Here is a 9,383-nt window from a genome sequence, read left to right as displayed (position 1 = left end):
GGGGATGTAGCTTAATGGTAAAGCACATGCTTTGCATGCATGGGGTACTGGGTTCGATTCCCTGCATCTCCATTTAAGTCTCTTCAACCTTGGATTTTTTATTTTCAGATCCTTTTCTACCCAAGGTGTCTCAGACTTTAACTTTAAGTTATGAAGTGATAGATGCATTGGTAATTATTGATGAAAGCACGCATCTAGGACCATGAAAACACTGTTGCTCTATGACATGACATTTCCATGGAGACCTCCACAGACTGGGGAGAACACTGTGGTCATGCCTCCAGGAATATGTTTTGTTCACAGCTTGAGTGAAGCTCTGCTTTCTGGCTGGTGGCAGTTTCCCTTGTGGGTAAGCTTTCTCAGGTTGGGGGCCTAGATAACAGGAGGGAAGGAGTTCTACTTTGACAGAATGGAAGAGAGGGTGGGGTGGAGCCATCCCTAGTTACTAAACAGAATGCTCATTGTGGTTGTCATGGAAACCTAGAGTCATTGTGGAAACCTTTTTCAGTGTGTACCTAGGCGAATATGTAGTGAAAGGAGCATTCTCTGGAGCCAGGTTTGTGGGTTCCCAGAGGTGAGCACTTGAATCTCCCTGAGGGTGGGAAGACAGATGCTGGGATTCCAGATCCAAGGAGGCTCACTCCCACTTCAGGATTTGTGGCCAGTGTGTTGTTGACAGAAGGAGAGGGATTGGGAACTTTCTGCCTCCTCAGAAGCTTTTGTACTAGGGTGCACTGAAGCTATTGTCAGAGTGTTCTTGTGGGGTCAGTTAGAGAAAGGAGATTGGACTGTGTGCACTCCTAAACAGTTAGAGCTCTCTCTCTCTCTCTCTCTCTCTCTCTCTCTCTCTCTCTCTCTCTCTCTCTTTCTCTCTCTCTCTCTCTCTCTCTCTCTCTCTCTCTCTCTGTGTGTGTGTCTCTCTCCCTGTCTCCCTCTCCCTCCCTTGTCACTCTCTCCCTCTCTCCCTCTTTTCTTTCCCTCTCCCCCGTCTCTCTCTCCCCCCTCTACCCTCCCTCTCCCTTTCTTCTACATCCCTCCCTCTCTCTCTCTCTCTCTCTCTCTCTCTCTCTCTCTCTCTCTCTCTCTCTCTCTCATAATTTTCAGTTTTGCTTTGCTTTGAGAGAGCATTCCACTGTGTCATAACCTCAGTTCCTGGTGATGAGATTACAATTTTGGGGCACCGTGTGTGCTAGGGTTCAGTTTGAGATTCAAGTTGCATTCTTTTGTGGTATCTACTCTGCCATGTGACCATGATGTATTCTAAGAATCCCTACAATGCTATTGCCTGCATATGGCACTAATGTCACTAATAAATCTCTTATAAAATGAACAATCCTATTCAATATCCCCAGGAACAACAGAACTCCGGAAACCTTTCAGAGTTTTCTATTTCTCTGTTCTGAGTGAACTTTGGGACCTTTCTGCATGGTTCATAAAAATTCTTTATTGGATAGAGAGTTTTCAAACTTTCCTCTTAGCCATGGACTTAAACTTTCCCATTTTCTTTTTCACCCATGCATTTGGAACAGTGCAAGTTTCAGATTTTACAGATTTCACTTTCTCCAGTTCTCCAATTATGTTTTTCATTTCCTATCTTGTCTACAAAATCTTCACCTAACCTGTAGTGACAAGTAGTTTCTTCTACATGTTCTGTTACACATTTCATATATTTTTATATTTTTATATCTCTAATCTATTTTGAACTGTCTTTCCATGTAGTAGACTGCTGATTCTAATTTATATTTGTGGATGAGGATATACACTTACCTCAGCACTGTTTCCTGGAAGACCACCCTTTCTGCATAGAATTGACTTTGTATTTGGAATACCAGTTGTCCAAGACGCCCGTCATGGAACATATTCTAATAATCCCAGAGCCTGAGGTGGGGGCATGTAGCAGGAATATATTCAATTCTTCCCAGCCCAGCCTACACACTAGCTTGATCTGAGCATGAGATGCACTGAGAAATGTTGGCTCCAAATTAGCAGTTGTCTGTAAATGTGTGGATGTAAGTATGCCTGTTGATTTCCGTTTTTCTGGACTTGTCAACCTTAATTCCAATACCATTCTGGCTCAGTTACATTAGGTCTATATGGAGGTCTGTCTTCAGGCAATGTTCTTCTCTGACTTTCTTCTGATTCTTAGTTTTCATTTTCTATGCATGAATCTATGAAGTTTGACTTTAGACACCCAATTAAAATAAATAGTATTATCTTATTCTTGTTGCATGAAACATGTAGAATAATTTTGAAACAATAGACATCTTACCACTAATGAATAGTCAGAGTCAAGAACATAATAGACTCTGGATTTGTGTATGTAGTTATTTAGGAATGTTTGGAGCCTTTCTAATGTATAAGCAGTATGCAGGTCTGTTGAGGTTCAATGTGATTCCATGTGCAAAACATATCCTGCCGTGTCAAACAGACAGAGGGACCAAAGGACTCTGGATAAATTCTATTACATCAGATGTCCCAGAACGCTCACTGTTAGATTACTGGTCCTCACACGTGGTGCACATGTGGTGCGTGTCCAGCTCTTTCTGGAGTCATTGTTAATATTGTTCCTTCACAATCCTCCCATGTAGAGGTGAGTGTGTGCTACACTTCTTTATGCTCCAGGAGGGTAGTAGCACTTCCAGCCACTCGCCCTGGGAATCACCACTTACCTCAAATTTCACATGGCTAGTTGCCTTTATCTCCTGCAGGTCCTATGTCCATCCATCCATCTGAGTCTCTTTCTCCCCCTACATCATGCTGGTTCCTTTCTCCTCCCTCCTGCTTCCTTGATTTGGCAACTCTAAGGGTCCAGCCTGTTCCTTTCTCCCCAACCATTACCTGATGGAATCTTTATTGATCAATCAAATCTCAACTGGGTCACTTTTCAGTTAGAATTTAAAATGGATTATGGACCGGAGAAGATAACATTTTTAACTTGCAGGAGGCTCAGCAAGTACAAGCACTTCTTTTGAGGCATTCTTCATGATCTGAGTTCAGTTCTAACAAATCAGGGGAATGGCCACAAGTGGTCCTCATGATCTGTAATCTCAGGGTTCCTATAGCATGATGGGAGACATGGGCATAAGAATTACCAAAAATCTGACGAGCCAGGTAGCCTGGAATACATGGGACACGTAATATAATACATGTAGTACAATAAATGCAGTATACTAGAGCAGCAGAAAGAAGAGAAACCCTCCCTCTAAAGAAGGTTGGGGGATACAGCTGAATCTAAAAAATATTGAATCCGGGTTTCCATGACAACAATAAATGCTCCTCCCCTCTCTCTGCACAGGAACTAGGAATGCTCTGCCCATCCCTCCCTTCCTTTCTCTCAATGCAGAACTCATTCACCCTTGTTATCTGTCACATTAGAAAGCATAAGGGAAACTACCACCAGCCAGAAAGCAGAGCTTCACTCAAGCTGTGAATGAAACATTCCTAGAGGCGTGCTTGGCCCAGGCTCAAATCACTAGACTAGGTCTCCATGGAAACATTGTCATGGTTATAGAGCAACATTGTTGCCCTGGTCTTAGATGAGGTCTTTTGTGTTCCTCAGGAGATTATGGAGATATGTTAGGTTGTGTCACCCTGTGTAAAAAGAGACCCAAAGAGTCTAAAGATTTGGAGATGCCGGGAATCGAACCCGGGACCGCATGCATCCAAAGCATGGGCTCAAACCTCAGAGGTACATCTCCAGCCTGACCACTTGCCAGGTTTATAGCGTATATCAATAATGAGTGACCAAAACTGCATTTATAGGGTTTGAAAGAATCTGCAGCACATCTTTATATGATTTGTTGCTTTCTAATTTAAGATGTTTGTGGGATTTTTATGTTTTTCTTCTATGCGAACAGAATCTCTTTTCAATGAAAAGAAAATAGTATTAGCAACAAGAAATTCTGTGTTCTTTAAAACATGGCATACATACAATACATTGAGAGGATTGTGTGAAATTAATTATAATGGCTTTCTGTAGGTTTAGTAAGAACTGGCCAGGGTGGGGTAGACGTTGGGAAGATGGCATTGCAAGGTTGGGTCCCCTATTGCTAGGGCTGCCCTTAGCCTTGTGTGCCTCCCTTGGGGGAAGGATACCAGGACCTCTTGGAGACCGAGGCCGGCATCCCTTCACAATCTCATGTAGTTCCAAAGCTTGGAAATCCCTGCATCTTGTTTGTTCCTTTATAATCCCCTTCCCCTGGATCTCTGGGCCTCTCTCCTATCCTGTTGCACCATCAGGAAGGTCAGTGGCCTGAGCTCAAGCTTGAATAAAGACTCTCATGTGCTTGCATAGGATTCCTGGTTCCTGGTGCTCTCTTTGTGGTCTTCATGATCTGGGTACAACACTGGGTCTTCAGGTAGAACTCTTTCCAGTTTTCTGAGGAACCACCAGATTGACTTCCACCAGCTTGCACCACCTTGTCCTGATCTTACCTAACCCTGCAGAAACACATTACAATGAATTTGACATGACACTGTCAATTTATTGTGTGTATGCCATGTCTCAAAGAACACAATATTTCCTGTTCTTTGTATTATTTTCTTTTCATTAAAAATAGATTTTTTTGTCCTAGAAGAAATAACAGAAAAATTCCATCAAATAATAAACTAGAAGACATAAATCGTACACAAAGACATGATGCAGATCCTTACATGCCCTTTAAAGGCAGCTTCAGTCATTTTATGTTGATATAGGTTATAAACACTCAGCATGCTGGCCTCTTGATATAGCTTAGTGGTAGAGCACCATGCCTTGAACACATGGGGGCCCGGGTTCGACTCCCGGTATCTCTGAGGTCTTTCTTTTTCTCTTCAGGGTCTCATTCTACACAGTTTGTCACAACCTAGAACACATTTCCATAGAGACGTCCAGAGTCTCCTCAGTATAGTAAAAGAGCTCATCTAGGACCATGTTGCTCTATAACCTTGATGTGAAAACAATGTTGCTCTTTAACCTTGATGATGTTTCCATGGAGACCTCCATCTTCTGGTGAGCACAGTCTGGCCATGCCTCTAGGAATGTTTCCTTCACAAGTTGAGCGAAGCTCTGCTTTCTAGCTGGTGTAGTTTCCCTTATGGGTATGATTTCTCAGGTGATAAAGGACAAGGGTGAATGAATTCTGCTTTGAGAGAAAGGAAGGGAGGGCAGTGGAGAGCCTTCCTAGTTACTGCACAGGGTGTTTCATATTTATAGTAAACATGACAACGACAAATGCTCCTCCCCTTTGCTCAACTTGTGAAGGAAACATTCCTAGAGGCATGGCCAGACTGTGCTCACCAGAAGATGGAGGTCTCCATGGAAACATCATCAAGGTTAGAGAGCAACATTGTTTTCACGGTCCTAGATGAGCTCTTTTACTATACTGAGGAGACTCTGGAGGTCTCTATGGAAATGTGTTCTAGGATGTGACACACTGTGTAGAATGAGACCCTGAAGAGAAAAAGAAAAACCTCAGAGATACCGGGAGTTGAACCCGGGCCCCCATGTGTTCAAGGCATGGTGCTCTACCGCTGAGCTATATCCGGAGGTCAAGGGCTGTTGTGATTATAGCCTATATCAACATAAAATGACTGAAGCTTCCTTTAAAGGGTATGTAAGGATCTGCATCATGTCTTTGTGTATGATTTATGGCTTCTAGTTTATTATTTGATGGAATTTTTCTGTTATTTCTTCTAGGACAAAAGAATCTATTTTTAATGAATAGAAAATAGTACTAAGAACAGAAAAATTTTGTGTTCTTTGAGACATGGCATACACACAATAAATTGAGGGTGTTGGGTCAAATTAATTATAATGTGTTTCTGCAGGGTTAGTAAGATCAGGACAAGGTGGGCAGAGGTTGGGACCATGGCATTGCAAGGTTGGGTACACTGACACTTGGGTTTCCTTCACCCTCGTGTGCCTCCCTAGGAGGAAGGCTACCAGGAGCTCTCTGAGACCGAGGCTCCACGGCTGCTCCAATGCAGGTTTAAATGATTTCTTCAGCCTAAATGTGCATTTATAAAGGAACTAAGGGAGGATAAACCTTGAGGATCAGTCAGTGTCATGGGGACAGCATACAGAAGTGCCTTGATCCTGCTCCTGGAGGAAACAGTCTTTTGTTCTTCCCACTTGGTTAGATGAACTCTAGTGAAGCCTTTGTCTTTCACTACTGGGTTCCCCCTGGATGTGCATTAGTATCAGCTGGTATTTGACAGTTTGAATCTCTGACATCCAGGGTGCAGAGTTATGTTGATGGTATGAAATCTATCCAGTTGGATGGTAAATGGCCACAAGAGGAAGGACATCTCAGAAGACTAACAAGTGGTATACTAGCCTAGGTGATGGCCAGAGGACTGTGACAGGCATCATAGTTGCAAACACCTCTTATTCTGCTTCTGGAGAGTGCAGTCCCTGCATTGGACCATGGTCAGATTCTTTACATCCAACCCAGCATCAAAGGCTCTTTGTTCTCCAAGGTTGCTGTCCATGATCACTCACTTTTTCCTTTTTTAGTTTTTACGTTATTTTTTTGTTTATTTTAATTCCAAACAATTTCTGCCTTCTATACCTATCCCACAGATCCTCATCCCATTACTCCTCCCTCTTGCCTACAAGAAGGTGCTCACCCCATGCCTCCTCCTACCTGGAACCTCAAGACTACTAAGGATTAAGAGCATTTTCTCCCACTGAGGCCAGACCAGACAGTCCTCTGCTGTATATGTGCCAGGGGCCTCAGATTGGGCCTGCATGCTCCTGTTTGATGTCTCAGTCTCTGGGATCTCCCTGGGAGTCTAGGTTAGTTGAGTCTTCTGCTCTTCCTATGTGGTCATTCTCTTTTTCAGGTTATTCAGTCCTTCACCAAATTCAACCTCAGGTTGAATCCAATGGTCAGGTGTAAGTATCTGCCTCTCTGTAAGTCAGCTGCTGGTAGGGCCTCTCTCAGGAAAGCCTTGTCAGGGTTTGGTCTGTGAGCACAACATAGCATCAGTAATAGTGACAGACATTGGTCACCCCCATGAGATGGATCCTAAGTTGGGCTGGTCATTGGCAGCGTTTCCCCCAGTCTCTTCCCCAGTTTGGTTTCTGCGGTTCTTTTAGACAGGAACAATTCTGGATCAGAGTCTTTACTGTGGTTTATTTACACTGTCTATCTAAAGGAGGTGGATTCTTTGAGTTCCCTCTTCCCTATGTTGGGGGTTTTGGCTAAGGTCACATGATTCCTGAGAGTCTCATACCTCCTAGGTCTCTTGTACTATATAGATGGTCTCCCTACTTCCCATTCCCAGAGGATACACATTTCCATTCATTCTCCTGGCCCTATACAATACTCTCTTCTGTCCCCTCCATATCAGACCCTGTTCCTCCTTTCCCCTCTCCCTCCCTTCGCACACACAGGTCCCTCCCTCCCTCTGCCTACTGTGATTATCCATCCCCCACTTCTAAGCAGGATTGAAGCCTCCTTACTTGACATTTCTGCATGTTGTGGTGTTCTCTGGGTTGTATTCTAGGTATTCAGTACATTTTGGGCAATATTCACTTATCTAGTTCCACCCATTTACCTGATAAATCATGATGTCCTTGTTTTTATGGCTGAGTAGTATTCCTTTGAGCAAGCGAAACACATTTTCTGTATCCATTATTCTGCTGAGGGACATCTGGGTGGTTTCTGGCTATTACAATTAAGGCTGCTATGAACATGGGGGAGCATGTATCCTTGTGGTATGATGGGGTATCTTTAGGGTATATGCACAAGGGTGATATAGCTGGTGAAGTAACATGGCTTAGAGAGGCGTGGTTCCCACTCTTGAGGTCTGAGACAAATCATGAAATGTCCCAGATAGTTGCAAAACAGACAAATCGCCTGCTGCTAGCTGATAACAACAGAATGGGCTAAGAAAACATAAGTTGTTCCCAGGTTGAGGTGCTATTTTTGATGCATGTGCCCTCCTTATGGTTTAAACAGGTGCTGTAAACCAACCAGCTTAAAGGCCAACATCCCTTTACCATCTCATGTAGGTCCAAGTCTTGGAAACACCTGCATCTTATTTGCTCCTTTAAAATCGCCTTCCCCTAGATCTCTGGGCCTCTCTCTTCTCCTGTTGCACCATCAGGAAGCTCTGTGACCTGAGCTCAAGCTTGAATAAAGACCCTCATGTGCTTGCATAGGAGTTGTGGTTCCTGAGAATTATATTCAACTTCACAGGGTCCTAGAGTAGGTCTGCTGTGGACCCCCCTGGTAAACTTTGTATATTTTGTAAACTTGGTAAACCATCTTAGAGGGAAAATCTGCCAGGTCCCATCTTGAGGAGCTCCAGCAGCCAGGACACACCCCAAGACTTCCTTAACTGTCATAAGAGAGATTCCAGCCTCTGTAAAGTTCATAAAGTTTATCTCTAGCCTCTCAGCAGAACCTGCCCAAGATCATGCTAATTTTAGGTGAAAAGTCTGAACAAAAGCCACCAATCCCTGAGCATGAAAACCCACCAATCCAGGAACAGGAAAACTCACTAATCTCTGAGCTCCCCCAGACTCAGCACTTGAAATCCCACCATTCCTCACAGTGGAAAACTCCTCTCTAGAAAACTCAGTGCCCCTAAGAAACACTTTACAAAGACTGTGAGTGTTTCTGTCCCAGTTCTCAGCTCCCTCTTGGGAGCAGAGGAAGACAGTCCTGTATTTGTCTCTCCACAACCTGAACCCTCCCAACAGGTCTCTTTTATGAGATTTGCTGTCTGGTATGACTCTCCCACCTGCATTAAAACAAAAACAAGGAAAGAAGTGGAGTGGGCCTGAGGCTCCTGAGGTCCTCATCTCAGCTGTGGATACACACCCCTCACCCATTCCCTCCCCACCCACTGCCCCTGTAGGGACAAAGCCTCTGGTGAGTCTTGCCTCTTAGCACCTGCCACTACATCCCTCTCCTAGGTCATGGTGAGAAGGGATTGTCTCTTCTATGTAGGAGATTATTGTAGAGTCCTCTAAGTTTCAGTGACACTTGACTAATCATACATGTAATGCAGACAGTTTCAAAGCAGGCCAAGGCCATCTCCTCCGACCAGCAGCAATCAATTGTGGACTTAGTACTGTTTTCTCAAGAGGTCTGTGGAGAGTTCAAGACAGCTGGTGGAGAGTAGTCTGCCTAGTTACTTTACATTTACCCACTGGACTATATGAGGTGAAAAATAGTGTGTGGCAAAGTTGAGAAAAAGATTACCAGCCTCCCCAAAATATTTTAAAACAGTTTTTGAAGGCCTGAAAGCTAAGGAACATTTTAAAAGAGAATAGAGGTGTGTTCAACAAGTTACTGGAAACTTTGATGCCCTGAAAGATGAGAGCATATTGTTAATTCAGTAACATTATTATGAATTTGGCATTATACTGTTAACTGAATTATTATTCC

At 43.6% G+C, this 9,383-nt stretch overlaps 1 non-coding gene and 1 pseudogene across 1 annotated transcript; both read left to right on the top strand.

Moving 5' to 3' along the window:
• Trnaa-ugc (transfer RNA alanine (anticodon UGC)) lies at positions 1 to 72 on the top strand. The gene has a single exon. It is a non-coding gene; the product is annotated as a tRNA-Ala (tRNA).
• A 3,501-nt stretch (positions 73 to 3,573) lies between these two features.
• Positions 3,574 to 6,496, top strand: LOC127674608 (presenilins-associated rhomboid-like protein, mitochondrial; annotated as a pseudogene).
• Positions 6,497 to 9,383: the final 2,887 nt, after the last annotated feature.

Source organism: Apodemus sylvaticus, chromosome X, assembly GCF_947179515.1.
Source record: "Apodemus sylvaticus chromosome X, mApoSyl1.1, whole genome shotgun sequence".
NCBI lineage: Eukaryota > Metazoa > Chordata > Mammalia > Rodentia > Muridae > Apodemus > Apodemus sylvaticus.
The sequence above is the reverse complement of the archived record's forward strand: the minus strand, read 5'-3'. Positions and strand labels throughout refer to the sequence as shown.